The sequence below is a fragment of the Musca autumnalis genome, unplaced genomic scaffold (assembly GCF_047663935.1).
Source record: "Musca autumnalis isolate F117 unplaced genomic scaffold, ASM4766393v1 scaffold_4, whole genome shotgun sequence".
Classification (NCBI taxonomy): Eukaryota; Metazoa; Arthropoda; class Insecta; order Diptera; family Muscidae; genus Musca; species Musca autumnalis.
The window spans coordinates 90,885,606-90,905,118 of NW_027411977.1; the positions used below are offsets into that span (position 1 = coordinate 90,885,606).

General features: G+C 35.1%; 1 protein-coding gene and 8 non-coding genes across 13 annotated transcripts in view; 2 read left to right on the forward strand and 7 right to left on the reverse strand.

The window, feature by feature from the left end:
* Positions 1–19,513, forward strand: part of Sarm (sterile alpha and armadillo motif) — a 374,264-nt gene that overhangs the window by 90,592 nt on the left and 264,159 nt on the right. For 3 of the 5 annotated variants that reach the window (XM_073980092.1, XM_073980094.1, XM_073980109.1), the window contains exon 2: positions 9,772–9,803. The exons of the other annotated variants lie outside the window; for them this stretch is intronic. The gene's annotated coding sequence lies outside the window, so the exon portion shown is untranslated. The remainder of the gene's footprint in view (positions 1–9,771; positions 9,804–19,513) is intronic. 5 annotated transcript variants of the gene reach the window in all.
* TRNAL-CAG (transfer RNA leucine (anticodon CAG)) lies at positions 7,096–7,178 on the reverse strand. Its single transcript has one exon. It is a non-coding gene; the product is annotated as a tRNA-Leu (tRNA).
* Positions 7,446–7,517, forward strand: TRNAE-CUC (transfer RNA glutamic acid (anticodon CUC)). The gene has a single exon. It is a non-coding gene; the product is annotated as a tRNA-Glu (tRNA).
* On the reverse strand, positions 14,097–14,168 carry TRNAE-CUC (transfer RNA glutamic acid (anticodon CUC)). The gene has a single exon. It is a non-coding gene; the product is annotated as a tRNA-Glu (tRNA).
* Positions 14,428–14,499, reverse strand: TRNAE-CUC (transfer RNA glutamic acid (anticodon CUC)). Its single transcript has one exon. It is a non-coding gene; the product is annotated as a tRNA-Glu (tRNA).
* Positions 14,936–15,007, reverse strand: TRNAE-CUC (transfer RNA glutamic acid (anticodon CUC)). Its single transcript has one exon. It is a non-coding gene; the product is annotated as a tRNA-Glu (tRNA).
* Positions 15,350–15,421, reverse strand: TRNAE-CUC (transfer RNA glutamic acid (anticodon CUC)). Its single transcript has one exon. It is a non-coding gene; the product is annotated as a tRNA-Glu (tRNA).
* On the reverse strand, positions 16,366–16,437 carry TRNAE-CUC (transfer RNA glutamic acid (anticodon CUC)). The gene has a single exon. It is a non-coding gene; the product is annotated as a tRNA-Glu (tRNA).
* On the reverse strand, positions 19,211–19,282 carry TRNAE-CUC (transfer RNA glutamic acid (anticodon CUC)). Its single transcript has one exon. It is a non-coding gene; the product is annotated as a tRNA-Glu (tRNA).

A 19,513-nucleotide genomic window follows, 5' to 3' on the forward strand; every position in this document is an offset into this window, starting at 1 on the left:
AGTAACCCATCGCTCCAAAAGATCGTATTATGAAAAACAAAGAAACAGAAAACAACCCCCATCTTAAGCTGACGACCTCGCAAAAGTTTTACAGCGAATCTGCACCTGGAATGTTCGGAATCTTCACAGAAGGTGCAGTTTACGCTTTGGAATATGTACTTGAAAAATACAAGACCGATATTACTGCAATACAGGAAATACGATGCACTGGGAAAGGCGCCACAACAACACCTAATGGCCCCGGCACATACGGACAGACCAAAGATATATGTATGTATTTTACGAGTGCTTAGAAGAAACGCATGATTGTTGTCCTGCCCATGACATTACATTTATTTTATGCGATTTTAATGCCGAAATTGGAAAGGAGAATGACTTTGGTCCAACAGTCCGAAAATTCAGTCTTCCAGGTGAAACTTCTGCCAAAGGAATCAGGTTGAAAGACTTCGCAGCGACAAAAACATGACAGTTAGCAGTATTAGATTTATTGTTACCAACAGACACAACACGGAAGTTGGACATCGTTAAGCTGCAATCACAACACATATCCACAGCATATTCCACTCATCTGATCCCATTGTTTAATCAAGAACACGTCGACAATGTTGAAGTCATTTCTGCTTTCATTGTACATCTTCTATATTTGTTTTTGTATGTGTCCAATTTGATTTTGAATAAATTTATTTTGCCGTTTGTCAACTTTGTCAAAACTGTTTTGACACAATAGGAGGACCTCAGGAAAAAATTGTAATCAGATGTTTGCTGTGCCCTACCTTTTAATGATTGTACCATGGTTCATACAATAAAATTGCTAACGTAATTATATTAATTCGACACGTTTAACTATGGTTAAATTATTATTAAATGACACTGTGCAACATTTTTGAGCCAATCGCGTGCAAACAACTTCTGTCCAGAATTTTATGAAAGTAGAGGACCAATATGCAAAACCCATAGTTGGGTTTTGTTTTCTTAGATCGTTAAAGATCGAATTTTTAAAACAAATCGGGGCCGTACCTCTGAAACCAATACGAATCTTGTTTTGACATCTGCAGCAAACTTGCAAATAAGAGCAAGAAGAAAATATTTGGAGGAATAGAGAACTCGAAAAACTGCATTTATTCCCTCAAATTTTATAATATATCTAAAAATTCTATAGTTTGTGTATATTTCGCAGCGTATCTCCCAAAACGTTAAATTTTTCTTAATGTTACCTTTGGGAAAATATTCTCTGGAATGTAATACACAACTTTTCAGAACATTATATTGTTGTAAATGCCTCTATCGCCTTGTTTATAGCAAATTTTTCAACAACACTTTGGTAAATATTTCAATAATTCATTGAAATCCCCAACATGAGAATAAACAACCTGTGTGAACATTGTTTGAAATTAGTTTTGTAAAAGGTATGTTATGAAATACCCCTTAAACAACGTGAAATAACAATTTTAGAGTTTCAGAATGTTCTGAAGAATTGATGGTCACATTATTTGGAAAATTTTTAGAATGGTTACTTGTTTCAACTTCCAACAGTTTAGTTGTTATTGACCAGAATTTCAGAAATTATGTAAACTTTTCTATGTTTTAACTATTTTGATGCGCTAGATGCAGCTTTTTCTAGTCATCTGTTTGACACTTAAGTTCTACTACTTTAGGGCTACAATATTGCTGAAGACTGCAAAGCAAAATTCTAATTAGTTTCGGAGATAAAAAGGCTGTTTAGATGAGGCCATAAAATTTAAACCCGATCTAAGAACACAAAACCCAATTAAGGTTTTTGTAGTCTCTATATGTACTTTCAGAAAATGCCCATTAAAAGTTGTTTGCATTTCCAGTGTTGCACAGTGTAATTGTTGTAAACTACCTGTGCGAGTTCGAGCAGGAGTACTCGCGCGAGTAGAAATAATAAATCGAGTATACTCTATTTTTACTCGTCACTCGCGAGGCATATTTCAGACATGTTTATTTACGAGTACTTGAAGGGTACGAGTTTTGCAAGAAAAAACGAGTGGGAGAGGGAGTACGATGTAACGTAGGTTGTCGTAGGTGGTCAAACAACGAAGATATTGCAATAGCCGCTAATAGAACCCAACTTTTCATTTTACCGATTTTAATAATAATGGAGAATATCTCAGCTTTGGTTGGGACCTTCCAAACGCAAAGTCTGACTATAAACGTAGAAAATCCCATCTTTACAATGATGTAAAGCAGGTTGACGTAGGTGTCCAAATAACGGAGATATCGCAATAGTCGGTAATACATCCCATTTTTTTTTGTAATCACTAGACAGCGGAATTTTATGCAACCCCTATTTTTGGTCCGATTCATGTCAGAGTTTGGTACTGGGCATATTTTTGACTTCTGATTAAATTGCAATCGAAACATATGACGTATGCAAAATTATGAAAAATGCATAAATTTTGCATATGCAATTTCTTATGCATCAAATATTTCAATAATAGGTGCAAAAATGTTTATGTGTACAATTTTTCTGTTTAAAATTCTCTTCAGACAAGTCATTAAAATAGAGAAAAAGACTATATTTTGTTTTTTTGTATATTCGTTACAGAACATACAAAAACAAAAAACACATTTTTTTCTGAGCAAACAGGGGTATATGTCAAAATGACTATGAACACGCGACAAAATCGATTAGTTGTCAATGAGAGCCGTACCTAAAATTTTCTGAGCGACATTTTTGCAGAACATTTCGAAGCTGAAAAACGTCATCTTGTGGTACTTTTATAGCGGCTCTTAAAATAAAGGACGAAAAGGACATTGAAGGAAGCGAATTAGAAGGTCGAAGTGCTCTACAAAAATAATCCTCATTCGATTTGACTGAAGACATATCATCCCAAAAATAAGCTAAAGCAACAGTGAACAAAGATATAACGCTAATTCCTGATGGCTTGCAGGGTTTAGTAAAAACTTCATCATGCCATAACGCGGAAGTTCGACTCACGGCGGATCTGTCCTTCGGGATTCTTAATATACTCACCAAGGGCTTTCATCCCCAAAAGGAATTATCTCTGCCCCAAAATTTTTGTTCACAGTGCTATAGTTATATTCCAGATCCTGCAAAATGATACTTACTATGTACTACATGGTACTCTAGTACTTTTTCCCATTTTGTGCTTATTCCAAAAACTAGAAAAAATGTGCTGTGTGGCGTTGATTAACTCCAGCTCCTTCGTTTTTCTGTTAGATAATTTTGACCGAGTATAAACTATCACCATATTCGGATACGTCGATTCTAACATTTCTGAATGAGTTTTATGAAAATTTTGTAGTTTTCCAATTACCGTACTTAATTTAGAACACTTTTTGATAATTTTCCAAATTTAATGGACAATTTTCGCATGTTTTTGATATGACCCCAAATATCGAAAAATTGACCCCAAAGCGTCTAGATCCAAAATTTGAGTCCAATCGGACAAGAAATAAAAAACATGCTAACATCCGATGTCTAATAATTACTGAAGATTTTCGAATTCAAATATCTATATATATAAAATTGAAATTTGTTTGTCTGTTTGTTTGTTTGTTTGTTTGTGCCTTATAGACTCGAAAACCGCTGAACAGATCTTACTGAAATTTTTAGGGTACATTGCAACATGGCCTGGAATGAAAATAGGCTATATTATTTTTTGAAATTTCGCCTTGATCTGGAGATATAGCATCAAAACCGGAGGTACCTCCAAAAATTTCGATTTTGTATGCAAATATCTTTAAAACTTTTACAGACACAATCTCCAAATTTTGTATGTGTGATGGAATTTGATGTAGAAATAAATTTACCAAATTATATTCAAATCGGTTCAGATCTGGATATAGCTCCCATATACATATATTTTTGGCCGATTTCCTTATTTTATGTACCAAACGTGCTATTTATGTCCAATTTCAATGAAATTTGGAATATGTGACGGAACTTGGTCTGGAAATAAACGTGACAAATTATATCAAAATTGGTTCAGATTTGGATATAGCTCCCATACACATATATTTTCGGCCGACTTCCTTATTTTATGTACCAAACACGCTATATATGTCCAATTTCGCTGAAATTTTGAATGTATGACGGAATTTGTTCTAGAAATAAATCTGCCAAATTATATCGAGATTGGTTCAGATTTGGATATAGCTCCCATATACATATATTTTCGGCCGATTTCCTTATTTTGTGCACCAAACACGCTATATCTGTCCAATTTCGCTGAAATTGAGAATGTGTGATGGATATTGGCCTAGAAATATATGTACCAATTTATATCGAAATCGGTTCAGATTTGAATATAGCTCCTATATATATTTTCTGCCGATTTCATGTATTTGAGGCACCAAACACGCTATTTATATCCAATTTCAATAAAACTTGGAACGTGTGACTAAACTTGGTCTAGAACTACATGTGCAAAATTATATCGAAATCGGTTCAGATTTGGATGTAGCTCCCATATATATTTTCGGTCGATTTCATGTGTTTGATACGTATGTCCAGTTTGAATGAAATTTTGAAGAAACTCAGAAGTCAGTTGAAGTCATCATTATATACAGAAGTACATATAGTTGGGAAGGAATAGAGTCTACAGCTATTAAATATCATATATTTTAGAGACTTTTTAAGAATAATTTTTTATTATGATATTTATACCATCATTATTTGAGTAAAAATTATAAATAAAAGTAGGAGTTATCCTAATAGTAATTTAAGATATCACAATATGTTAATACGTAGTATATGACCTGGAAAAAATAAGTCCCCTGTACATATAAAAGAAATTAAAACTATCCTTAAACTTACGGCTTCAAACCTGGTTCTATTCTTAATTTAATTCAGTCAGGTAAATCTAAATCTAATCTGTAGAAATAAAGACAAAGTAATAGTGTAATAGTACGTTTATATATAACCGGACTTAACAAACCCACTGAGTTTAAAATGTCAATTCCTTTACATATACGTCAAACAAATCCTGATAATGAAGGTTAACCCGGCAAAATGCTCTAATATAAACAGCATATAAGATTAAAGGGCTTTAGGAAGAGTTCTATCCACTGAAACATACAAAAATACCATAGTAGTTCCATGGCAGTCATGAATGGGCTGTCCTATATTTACACGTTAAAATATAAACAAGTCAAAAAGTATCCGTCGGCTTTGCCGACAGAGATATACCCTCAGCCTATATGAATTGCAGCATTCATCTACGGACAGATCGAGACAATTGTTGAACTTTTGTGGTGGAGGTACCATATGGAGAAGATCGATATCGGCCATTTTAGAAGTTAAACTAAATTAAGAGATCCAACGTTTGACCAATTCAGTAGCCCCGTTCAAGGGATATCGTGCATACCACTTAAGTGACATTTTTTTAAATATTGGAGGGAAGTACAGGAAGTTGTTGCCAATCTTCGAACTGAAACTAAGTTTGGACACCTTTTGGGCTGTTTTCTCAAGAAGTATGGACTTGCTCCTGAAAAAGCATTTACAGTCGTAATTGAGGCAGTGAATGCAAGTTGTTTCAACAGAAATCAAAGTGATTCGAAAGCAGGTCTTAAAGTGGACTTATCCGAAATTTTGTGTGGGTGAGCGGTACCCGAAGGTGTAGACAAATATAAATATATATTCAAACCTGATATACATATGGTAGATATATTAATATGTGTAAAGTATAGACCAAATCGGTCACTCCCTTCAAGAGTTATCGTGTGCTCAATTTCCCGAACATTTTTGGAACTTTTGTGGGGGAGGTACCTGAAGGAGTGGACCGATATGGGTTATCTTCGAACTTAAACTAAGTTTGCACAAAATATTACGAAGGCCAAATTTTGGCCCAAATCGGTTGATCCGGCCGAGAGTTATCTTGCGCTCCAACCACTACACACGGTGTCATGGGAGGTTTTTTTTTGTAATTTTAGGGGCTAATTTCCCAGGAAGTATAGACTTGCCCCCGATGAAACTTATAAGTTGCTACAACAAAAATCAAAGCGATTCGGGAGCAGGTCCTAAACTGAACTTATCCGAAATTTTGTGTGGGAAGTACCCGTAGGAGTGGACCGATTGAGTCATAGGGGTTTTTGTACCTTTCTGGACATGCCCCTGATGAAACTTATACCGTCTTATGGGGGGCAGCTAACACAAGTTGCTACAACAAAAATCAAAGCGATTCGAGTGCAGGTCCTAAACTGAGTATATCCGAAATTTTGTGCGGGAGGTACCCGAAGGAGTGGACCGATTCAGTTCATATTGGAAATTCATTTAAGTCTGGTAGAAATTTAACGATGTGCGAAGTATGGACCAAATCGGTTACTTCCTTCATGAGTTATCGTGCGCACAAATTTTCCGAACATTTCCAAAATTGTGGGGGGAGGTAACGGAAGGAGTGGACCGATATAACCCATCTTCGAACTTAAACTAACTTTGGACAAAATATTACGAAAGCCAAATTTTGGACCGGTTGATCCGTTCGAGAGTTATCGTGCGCTCCAGCCAGCCAGACAGACGGACGGACATTGCTAAATCAACTCCAAATTGTCTGAAACACATTTTATCCAAACATCCTTTGGGTCTAAAGCCAATATTTCGATGAGGCACATTTTGCCCGTATAAAAGTGTATATACCCTCTTTACCATATACGCTGGGGGTATAAATATATAATATAATTATAGCATTCCACTTTATTTTATCTAGTTTTTTTTTATCGGGTTTAGCTAGTTTTGTTATATATTTACATTTTTTATTTGTTGTTGCCTACATTTAAATGTGAATTGCTTGTGTTCTAGTTTGTAAAGCATGGCATAATTTTTTCCGTTCTATTATTTGAAGTATAGTACTGAAGATCTCATTATATTTAGATCAGCGATAGTCGATAAGACATTGCACATACAAATATAAATATTTACAAAAGAGTACAAAGAAATGTATGTATTTTTGTACATATTTGGTCATTTAATTGGACAACAATTTTCACAATTTCTTTGCGATAATTGCATTGTGGGGAAAAACATTATTCTTGATAAAGAAATGGAACTGAATTACATATTATTTAAAAGTAAATTAAAAAATAAAAAAAAAAAACACACAAAAAGATGTTTGTCAGAAGTGGGATTTGAACCCACGCCTACAGAGTAGACTGCGACCTGAACGCAGCGCCTTAGACCACTCGGCCATCCTGACTGTTGGAGGGTTGATGGCCAATGTTTCACATAAATGTGGGCACACAATCACACTTTGTGTCAAGATGATTGTGTGTGGTTGTTTTTGTTGTATTTTCGTTCTATAGAAATTTGGGTTGGATGCTTGTGTGCTAGATTGTTGTTGTATTCTATTTTAAATGCTTGTTTTGTTCTATTTATTTATTATATGAGGGATGGTTATTTTGGGTACAGCGTGTAGTCGGCATGCGCTGTGTTCTTTTAAAAAATTAACATTTACCGTTAAGTATCCCGTATTGTCTAGTGGTTAGGATATCCGGCTCTCACCCGGAAGGCCCGGGTTCGATTCCCGGTACGGGAAAGTTTTTTATCGTTTAAAATTTGATATATGGAGTTTGAGGTAATGTACATAAAATAATAGTAAAAGATTTGTTTCATTGCGATGAGATATGGTATATACCATAAAATGGAAATAATATAGTCAGTATGTACAATGTACATTGTACATACATGACGTGCAGAATGTTAATAGTCCTACAAAATGTATTATGAACAAATTTGCGAAAACTTAACAAGAGACAAAAGACCATGAAATTTTTTGAGATAATCAACGATTTAGATGAATTTTTAAGCCTTTGTTAACATATAAATATTTTGGCAGGTCTGAAATTAAAATTGAAATAAAAAAATTGGTAACTATAAAATAAAAATTTGACTTCGTTTTCTGAAGACAATGTATAATTTCAAATGTGTAGACGAAATTATATTTTAGCAATATACCTATATGGAAACTTGTTTTATTTACATCTCTGTTAAAACATTTTCATTATACGATTTTTTCTTCATATCGCTCATTTACTCAAAGAGTGACACATCTCAAAAAATCCAGGTTCGAGAAAAACGCGTTTTAAATTGACGATTGAAATTTGGCTTCACAACTTAAAAAGATTATTACACAAAAACTAAAATCACTGCTTCAACCATATTTTGCAGACAGCTAGCTATCAGTGATAAATTTCTGTACAAGATCAATCATGATTTGAAGTGTTTTAGTGCATCATAACCTCGAAAAACTTGTGTGTTGAATTACACTATGCATCATTGAAAATGCAAACAACTCCTAGTATGCATTTTTTGAAAGTACATATTTAGACTACAAAAACCCTAGTAGGGTTTTGTCCTGTCAGATCCAGTTCGGATTTTATGGCCTCATCTAAACGGGCTAAATGTACACTTTTTTGCATTTATCAGGATTTTATTTCAGAAACGAGTAGGATTTTGGCCTTGCTGTCTTGAGCAATATTGTAACCCTAAACTAGTAGAACTTATCTTTAAAAAAACCACATAAGAAAAACTTCATATAGGACATCAAAATCTATAAAGTATAGAAAATTTTACATAATTGCTGAAATTCTGGTCAGTATCGACTAAACTATTGAGAGTTGAACCAAGTAATCTTTTCGAAAAATCTTCCAAATAAAGTTCTCAACAATTCTTTAGAATATTCTGAAACTCTAAAATGCTTACTTCATGTTGTTTCAGCGGTATTTTGCATCATATCTTTTACAACACGTATTTCAAACACAGTTCACACCAACAGTTTATTCTCGCATCTCGGATTTCACCACATTATTGACATATTTATTAAATAGTCGTTGGAAAATATACTGAAAACAATGTGATAGTGGCATTTTACAACAATTACATGTTTTGTGTATTACATTCCAGCGAATATTTTTCCAAAAGAAAATATTCAGAAAAAATGAACGGTTTTGGAGATACGGTGCGAAATGTATAAAAATTGTGGAATTTTTGCATATATTTTGAGATTTAAGGCAATAAATGTAGCTTTTCGAGTTCATTATTTCTCCAAGTATTTTATTCTTTTCCTTATCTACAAATATGCTTCAGAGGTCAGAAGAAGATTCGCATTCATATCAGAGATATAGCCCCGAATTTCTTTAAAAACTCAATATTTAACCATGTTTAGATGGGGCCATAAAATCTGAGCGCTGGATCTGACACAACAAAATCCAACTAGGGTTTCTTGTCGTTTGGGTCTGTACTTTCAAAAAATCCTCAGTTCGAATTGTTTGCACAAGATCACCTTAAAAATGATGCACAGTGTTATTGGCAACTCGTAGTAAATGAGCTGTAACTCGTCGAGTTTTAGAGATATCAGCATGAAAATTTGACACAAGATAAAGTAGAAATCGTAGAAAAAATAGAAATTGCTAACTCAGAAAACGCATTTTTTGAGTTATGCCACTCTTTAAGTTAATGAGCGATATGTATGTACTTGTATTCACTTAACAAATTAAAAGTCAACTAATCACATCCAAATGCTGTTTATGACGTTGTCTCAATTACTGATGCAGCGAAATAAATGGTTTTACTTCAAAACGTTTTGGCAAGTTAATGTTTTTTGCCCACCAAAATTGGTATTTATGTGGGCAATAAATGTTCATGTGGATTATCATATGAAGCTATTGATAGATAGGCACATTTTAATTTTTTTTTAAAAATAAATACATATGTATGTTAACTGATAACATTTAAAGTGTTTTTATGGCTATATATGGCTAATGCAATTTTAATTCTTTATTTCGTTTCAGGTTTTTATCCAATAATATGTTATATATGTGTAGTAAGTGTTTTTTGGTATTATTAATATATAATTACTAATTATTAATTAGAATAAAAGTAGTATTTAATTATTTGTTAGTTTTAGCCAATTAAAACTATGTACATAGTATTGTAGTTCTATTGTAGGATAATGCAAGACGACCATGTCATACCTATACCGTGAGGTAGATGCATCCTTGGGCATTTCTTCCACCAAGTAGCATTTGATATTGAGCACCAGGCCGCAAAAATGGATTTTTCTCGTTAGATCCAACAAAATTGGACAATCGCTCAAAAAAGGCTTTTGTGGATTGGTGCAATGAAATTGTGAATAAATGCGATCGCGGTGCTTCAAACGACGTTTATAGGACAAATCTTGGATGTATGCTTAGGAGTCCGAAACAAAACAGGAATCGAGCATTTAGGTTTTCGAAAGCGAGCCAAATCCAACGAAAGTTGTTCATGAAAGAAGTGGTCGTCTGTTTCTTCAATTTAGTTGCCTGAACTCTCTTAAGAAATTCGAAGACGAACAAGAGAAGACGAATCATTGCACACCATGACAATGCGAGCTCTCATACATCGATTCAAACAAGCGCCTTTTTAACCGGCAACACGTGGACTTGATGGGTCATCCGCCGTACAGCCCTGATTTGGAACACAATTACTTCATTTGATTCCCGCACATCAAGAAAAAAGGCGTGGCCAATGATTTCATTCGACAGAAGATGCTGTTGAAGCGCTCAAAAGTCATATTTTGAAGGTGTGTCAATCGGTAAAAAGTGCTTCAACAATTAGTTCGATCGCATGAAAAAGTATATAAATCATGCTGGAAAATACCTTGGAGAACAATAAAACTATTTTCATGATGAATATTAGCGTTTTTATCATTAAGCCAATATTAAAAGTTTGTGATCTTCTGGTTTTCTCGAATGACAATAATTATACCCTCAGCATTAATGCTAACGAAGGTAGCTATATACACTTTCATACGGGCAAAATGTGCCTAATCGAAATAATGGTTTTAGATCCCAAGTATGTTTGGACCGGATTTCGTCCAGACTCATACTTCCTGACAAAATAGACTGAAAGTTACAAAAAAACCCCTATGACACCGTGTGTAGTTGTTGGGACGCAAGATAACTCTCGAACAGATCTGCTGATTCGGTCCAACATTTGGCCTTCGTAATATTTTACCAAACTTAGTTTAAGTTCGATGATAAGCCATATCGGTCCACTCCTTCAGATACCTCCCACACCAATGTTCAAAACTGTTCGGAAAAAGTGTGAGCACGATAACTCTTGAGGGGATTGACCGATTTGGTCCATACTTTACACATCCTAATATACCTACCAGGTATAGATCAGGTTCCAATATGGACTGTATTTGTCCACTAATTCCGGTACCACCCACACAAAATTTCGGATAAGTTCACTTTAAGACCTGATTTCGAATCACTTTGATTTCTGTTGAAGCAACTTGCATTCACTGAATCCCTTTACGATGGTACAAGATTTTTATACCCTCAGCCTTTAGGCTAAAGAGGGTATTTACACTTTGATACGACCAAAAATGTGCCTCATCGAAATAATGGTTTTAGACCCCAAGTATGTTTGTATGATATCCGTTTCAGACAATTTTGAGTAGATCTAGCAATGTCCGTCCGTCTGTCTGCCTGTCTGTCTGTCGGTCTGTCTGTCTGTCGGTCTGTCTGGCTGGCTAGTGCGCACGATAACTCTCGAACGGATCAATCGGTTCGGTTCAAATTTTGGGTATCGAAATATTTTGTACATATTCGATTTAAGTTCGAAGATGGGCCATATAGGTCCACTCCTTCAGGTACCCCCCCACAAATGTTCAAAAATTGTCGCAAAACTTGTGCGCACGATAACTCTTGCAGGGAATAACCGATTTGGTCCATACTTTGCACATCGTTTAATTTCTACCATGGACTCAATCGATCCACAATATGGACTCAATCGGTCCACTCCTTTGGGTACCTCCCACACAAATTTTCGGAAAAGTTCAGTTTAGGACCTGGTCTCGAATCGTTTGATTTTTGTTTACGCAAGTTGTATTCGCTGTCCTCTATGCGACGCTGTATGTTTCATTAGGGGCAAATCCATACTTCCTGAGAAAAAAGCCTGAAAGTTACAAAAAACCCTAGGACACCGTGTGTAGTGGTTGGAGCGCAAGATAACTCTCGAACGGATCTACCGACTCGGTCCAAAATTTGGCTGTCGTAATATTTTGTCCAAACTTAGTTCAAGTTCAAAGATGGATTATATCGGTCCACTCCTTCCGGTACCTCCCCCACAAAAGTTCAAAAATGTTCGGAAAATTTGTGCGTACGATAACTCTTGAAGGGAGTAACCGATTTGGTCCATACTTTCCACATTATTAAATTTCTACCGGACTTAGATGAGGTTCCAATATGGACTCAATCGGTAAACTCCTTCGAGTACCTTCCACACAAAATTTCGGAAAAGTTCAGTTTAGGACCTACTCTCGAATCGACATGGTTTTTGTTGTAACATCTTGTATTCACTGTCCCCTATACGAAGGTACAAGTTTCCTCAGGGGCAAGTCCATACTTCCTGAAAAATTGCCTGAAAGTTGAAAAACAAACCCTATGACACAATGTTTATGGATGGAAGCGCAAGATAATTCTCGAACGGGAATGCCGATTCCGGCCAAAATTTGGCCTTCGTAACATTGTTTCCAAACTTAGTTTAAGTTCGTAGATAAGCCATATCGGTCCACTGCTTCAGGTACCTACCCCACAAAAGTTCAAAAATATTCGGAAAAATTGTGCGCACGATAACTCTTGATGGGAGTGACCGATTTGGTCCATACTTTACACATTCTCATAATGTCTACCAGATATAGATCAGGTTCGAATATGGACTATATTTGTCCAGTCCATCCCGTACCTCCCACATAAGATTTTGGATAAGTTTGTTGAAGCAACTTACATTCGCTGCCTCAATCACGATGGAAAAAGTTGTTTCAGGGGCAAGTCCATACTTCTTGAGAAAACAGCCCGTAGGGTGTAAAAACTCCCTATGGTACTCCCATGGTCTATGTCGGTCCATTCCTTTAAGTTCCTTTTCCGCAAAATTTTTGAACTTTAATCCTATTCAACATTTTTGTCGGTTCATACGACCAAAATTTTGAAACCCCCTAAATACATAAGTTTTTTGTGAAAAAAGTGTTTCAATTTGCACAGGCTGAGGGTATATCTCTGTCGGCTCAGCTGACTGATACTTTCGTACTTGTTCATGGGCAAGTAAATACTTCCAGCGAAAATAACCCGAAAGTTGTAAAAATCTTTATTGCACCATGTGTAGTGGCTGGAGCGCATTATAGCACTTGAACTGGTCAACCGATTTGGTCTGAAATTTGGCCTTCGTCGTATTATGTCCAAACTTAGTTACAGTTCGATGATTGACAATACCGGTCCACAACTTCCAGTACTTCTCCCCAAAATTTAAAAAAAATTCACTAAAATGGTATGCACGATACACTTTCTTGAACGGGGTAACCAATTTGGTCCAAACTTTGGATCTTCTAATATTTTGTCCAAATTTAGTTCAACTTCTAAAATGGCCCATATTGGTCCTCTCCTTAAGGTACCTCCCCTGCAAAAGTTCAACAATTGTTTCTAAGTGCAGTTTAGGGTCTGTTCGAAGAAATGTATACCGATGCTATTCGTTGTGGTCCTGTTTACAACGATATGTATTATGTTTTCCGTGGACAAGTCCATGCTTCCTGGCATGCTGGTCAAAATGTTATACGATGACTCACTGAAATGACTAGCGGGTGCGATATCTATCGAAAAGGTATGACTCCCAAAATAATGGACTATGTCGGTCCATTCCTCCAAGTACTTCCTCCGCAACACTTTGAAATTTAATCCTAATCCACATTTTTGTCTGTAAATTCAAAAAGGGCCACAAAATTCTGAAAAGACCCTAAATACTTTCGATCTGTCCGTAGATGAAACTTTCAATTCACATAGGTTGAGGGTACATCTCTGTCGGCAAAGCCGACTGATACTTTTTTTACTTGCTTTTGTAACAATTTTAGATCATTTTTGTGAGAACCTTTTGTACTACATTTCTCATACTCCTTTAGAGTTGTAGTCCTTATAACCGTAAAAAAACGAATCAAAATGTTCATGTGCGTATTATCAGCAAATTTTCTGGAAGAGGCTCAGGTTAATATGCACAGCGTTTTTAAAGAAATCTTGCAGAAAATCGGGAGTGAGAAATATAATTTCCTTGAAATTATTTTACATAGAATTTTACAAAAACTTTCCCGTACCGGGAATCGAACCCGGGCCTTCCGGGTGAGAGCCGGATATCCTAACCACTAGACAATACGGGATAAAGACTTGGTCTATGTTGGTATCAACTTGAAGTGGACACTTTTAAATGTAAAATTGCATATATGCATCATGACTAAATATATATACATATATAAATATATACAAACTACAGTAAATTTGTTCAGAAAATCGTCATGCCATTTACTTCTTTAAGGACGTATTGTATCCATTTATGTAAACTTCGGAGCATCATGTGGAATGAGCATCCTCAACTTTTTTTGTAAATGTCTTAATTTTTTTAAACATTTTACAAAAACTTTCCCGTACCGGGAATCGAACCCGGGCCTTCCGGGTGAGAGCCGGATATCCTAACCACTAGACAATACGGGATACTATAAATAGGCGCCTAATTTTATTAATATTCGTTATAATTTCAGTCCTATTGTAGAACTGTACTGGAAACAAAAATTTACTTTTTAACTTTTCTAGTTTTACTTTCAATTAAAAGGTCAAATTTCGATTTCGTGAAATCAAGTGAAAGTGATATTTCCAGACAAATTAAAATTCTTTAACGTTTTAAATGTTTTTGTAATACCTATTTCTTTTGGCTTTCGGTCTCGCCCATAAACAAAAGCCAACTTCGTCTTTTTAAGCACAAAAATCAGCTTACGAATATCTTTGTTGGAAAACAACGTATAAATTTAGGTCGTGGGTAGGAGAGATGTTAGTATACCAATATCCAAGGCATATTAACCAGGTAGATGCATCAGTATTCAGTACTGCGAAATTTAAAAAAAAATCAAAAATATTTTGCAAAAAAATCATTTTCCCGTACCGGGAATCGAACCCGGGCCTTCCGGGTGAGAGCCGGATATCCTAACCACTAGACAATACGGGATTTTAATTATATAATCACAATATCAATACATAAAAGTTAATTTCACATTAAACGACAAAGAATTAAAAAATATTTTGAGGTCGCTTAATGCCCTCAACTCAGTTTTCATTATACGAGTATATTTTTGAACTAAAAATTCAGCGGAATTTCAAACACTTTAAATCAACATGCCAACGTTTCACGGTTAGTGCTGTATAGTTAAGTAGTTTCTTTGTCCCAAAATCTTAAATTTGGATAGTTTTAGAAGATTGTTTACAATTTACAATATCTTGGGTATATGGGAAGAGAACACACGCACAGTTTTTAAATGTACTTGCAATTTTATGACAAACTACAAAAATTTTCCCGTACCGGGAATCGAACCCGGGCCTTCCGGGTGAGAGCCGGATATCCTAACCACTAGACAATACGGGATAAAAACTTGATGTTTGTTGGTATCAACTTGAAGTGAAAAGTTGAAATTCTATATAAAGTGTTAAAATTTGCAAATGTTGTATTCAGAACCTAGAAATGTTATTCTACATACATATTTAAGGATTTACCATAATTTATTGTGTTTTTTTTTGTTTCATTTGTTGTCGTAGAGTTTTAACCCTTTTGTTTTCTTTTTTGCTTTTTATGATTTTTAATTATTCCTTATGTTGTGGTGTTGTTTCTCCATTTACTTTGTTGTCTTTCTAGTTAAACTTGGCAAAACCTGGACATATCGCTCATTTACTCAAAGAGTGGCATAACTCAAAAAATAGGTTGTTGGAGTTAGCAAATAATTTCTCATGCGGATATCTCTAAAACTCAACGAGTTACAGCTTATATCTAGGTGCTTAGCATAAATCATCACCAAAGTTTTTTTCAGTCTATAAAGTACTAAAACACTTCAAAATCATGCTTGATCTTGCGCAGAAATTTAGGAACTGATATCTAGCTAGCTCTTTAAAAAAAATACTCCAAAGTAGTTAATTTTATTTTTTGTGTATTAATCTTTTCAAGTTTTCTCAAAACTTTATTTTTTGAAATGTGTCACCCTTTGAGTAAATGAGCGATATGTTGTTTTTTTCGATTCTAATAATATTATACGTGACATTTTTATCAAAGTTCTGTAGAAAATGTATATGAGAATTATATACAATCAAATAAAAAATTTCAGTAACAATCATCAGTTGCCCTTTGTCAAATGATCGCCGCTGCGAATCACAGTAGATTAATCTGAGCAAACAGTCTTCCACAATTTTGAGAAATGTTTGCAGGGTATGAATCGGAGCATCATGTTTATGAATTATTTCTTAGATTTCCATCATCATCCCATAAATATCATTGATTGTTTAAGATTCTTTAAAATTTAGAACATTTCTACAAAAACTTTCCCGTACCGGGAATCGAACCCGGGCCTTCCGGGTGAGAGCCGGATATCCTAACCACTAGACAATACGGGATAAAGACTTGGTCTATGTTGGTATCAACTTGAAGTGGACATTTTTATGTGTAAAATTGCATAAATGATTAAATATAGATAAACTAGCAAAGTACCCGCTACTTCGTATGCGGAAAGGATATACAAAACAAATAAAAAATATATAATATAGAACGGTGAACATAATTTTTTTTTACTAATACCTATTTTAATTGATATTTATTTTCATGTAAATACGTAAGTCCTATTTTCCTCACGCCTACACATCAAGAGCCAGCCATAATTGTTGGGATATTTTAATTGGAGTGCTCAGCGCCAAGACGGCTTAACCCACCAACCGCGATCCTCATTTCCAGCTCTATCTGTTCCCCCAAAACCATTTATAGTACTATTTAGTACTTTACATATAAATACGAACCTTCTCCTAATATTTCAAAATTCTCTTTACACAATAACAAATTGTACCAAATCCTGTACCATATAGTACAATTCGTATATTTATGGTACATATTTCCTAAATCTGACGATATTACCAAATAACAACAGTAATCTTAATTCAAAATCTCACGAATCCAGGTCTATTCGTTAGTCCAATACAAAATTGTACCATGCATTGAACCATCTTCGCATCCCTAAGACTACCAAATCCTAATTGTACCAAATTGAGTACTTTTTGTAAACATAAGTACGAATTTCCAAAACAAACTCCAACAGTAATCTCAATTCCAAATTTCAAGATTACAGCTCTAGCCGTTCGCTCAAATCCAAATTGTACCAAATTTGGTACCATTTAGTACTTTTCGCACCCATAACCAAAATTTCCAAAACTACCTCAATCCTACACTTCCACAGGTATTTTAATTCCAAATTTGAGGATTGCAGCTGCATCAGATCACCGAAATCCAAATTGTACCAAATTTAGTACTTTTCGTACCCATAATTACAAATTTTCAAAACTACCTCAGTGCTAAGTTCAAACAATAAGCTTAATTCCGAATTTCAGGATTCCAGATATATCTGAACACTCAAATCCAAATTTGGTACCATTTAGTACTATTCGTATCCAAAGTACGAATTTCTAAACCTACCTCTATCAAACACTCCAACAGTAATCTTAATTCCAAATTTCAAAATTCCTGCTATATCCGTTCACCCAAATCCAAATTGTACCAAATTTGGTACTATTTACTACTATTCGTACCCATGAGTACGAATTTCCACAACTACCTCAACCCTACACGCCAACAGTAATCTTAATTACAAATTTCAGGATTACAGCTACATCCGATCACCGTAATCCAAATTGTACCAAATTTAGTACCATTTAGTACTTGGTGTTCCCATAGGTCCGAATTTCCAAACCTACCTCTATCCAACACTCCAACAGTAATCTTAATTTCGAATTTCAGGATTCCAAATGTACCCGATCACCCAAATACAAATTGTACCAAATTTGGTACCATTTAGTACTTTTCGTAGCCATAATTACGAATTTTCAAACGTATCCCAATCCCACACTCCAATAGTAATCATAATTTCAAATTTCAATATTGCTGCTCTATCCGATCACTCAAATCCAAATTGTACAAGATTTGGTACCATTTAGTACTTTTCGTACCCATAACCAAAAATTTCCAAAACTACCTACACTCCAACAGTAATCTTAATTCCGAATTTCAGAATTCCTGTTATATCCGTTCACCCAAATCCAAATTATACAAAATTTAGTACCACTTAGTACTTTTTGTACCCACAAGTACGAATTTAGTACCTTTCGTTGCCATAAGTACGAATTTCCAAAAGTATCCCAATCCCACACTCCAACAGTAATCTTAATTCCAAATTTCACTATTCCAGCTCTATCCGATCACTTAAATTCATATTGTACCTAATTTGGTACCATTTAGTACTTTTCGTACCCAAAAGTACGAATTTCCAAAATACCTCTATCCTGCACTCCGACAGTTATCCTAATTCTAAATTTCAGGATTTCAGCTTCATCCGTTCCCCCAAATCCAAATTGTACCTTGTTTGGTACTATTTAGTACCTTTTGTACCCATATGTACGAAATTCGAAAACTACCTCCATATCTCAAACCTACACTCCAACAGTAATAGTAATTCCAAATTTCAGAATCGTTTCGCCCAAATTCAAATTGTACCAAATTTAGTACCATTTAAACCACCTCCTTATATGAATTCATCTTCTAAACCTTGATTTTCATTCCGAATTTTAAGATTTTAGCTCTATCCGTTCACGTAATACCAAATCGTACTAAATTTAGTAACTTTTAGTACTTTTCGTACACTTATAGTTCGAATTTCCAAAAACCCTTTGGTACACCTTTCTAACTCTCCATCAGTGAACCTCATTCCAAATTTCAGCTCTTCGCGTTTGCCTAATACTAAGGGTACCATATTTAGTACCTTTTAGTACTTTTCGTACCGTTCTAGTTGGAATTTCCAAATATCCAGCCTTATCTGACACGTTGGGACCAAGAGTGACACTCCCTCAAAATTTCAAGATTCTAGCTCCAGCCGTTTAGCCTGGGCGTTGATTATGAATCAGTCAGTCAGTCAGTGAGTCATCATTACTCAACTCTTTTATAAGTATAGAAGATATATACAAACTACAGTAAATTTTTTCAGAACATTTTTTCAGAAAATCAACATGTTATTTATTTCTTTAAGGACGTATTGTATCAATTTTTGTACATTTCGGATCTTTCATGTGGAATGAACATCCTCTATTTTTTGTAAATTTCTTAATTTTTTTTTTAAATTTTACAAAAACTTTCCCGTACCGGGAATCGAACCCGGGCCTTCCGGGTGAGAGCCGGATATCCTAACCACTAGACAATACGGGATAAGATAACTTTGAATTCTAAAATGTATTTAAGGTAGTACGAGGGCTGCACGAAAACTATATTTTTTTCACAACTTCGGCATGGATAATCACGGAAAGAGTGCATCGATCAAATTAAATCTTTCTATGTAGATAAAGACCCATCCCAATGCACTATGAAAAACTGGTTTGATGAATTCAATCGTGGCCGAAACTCGCTAAAAAAGGAAGGTCGCGAGGGTCGTGCAAAAAT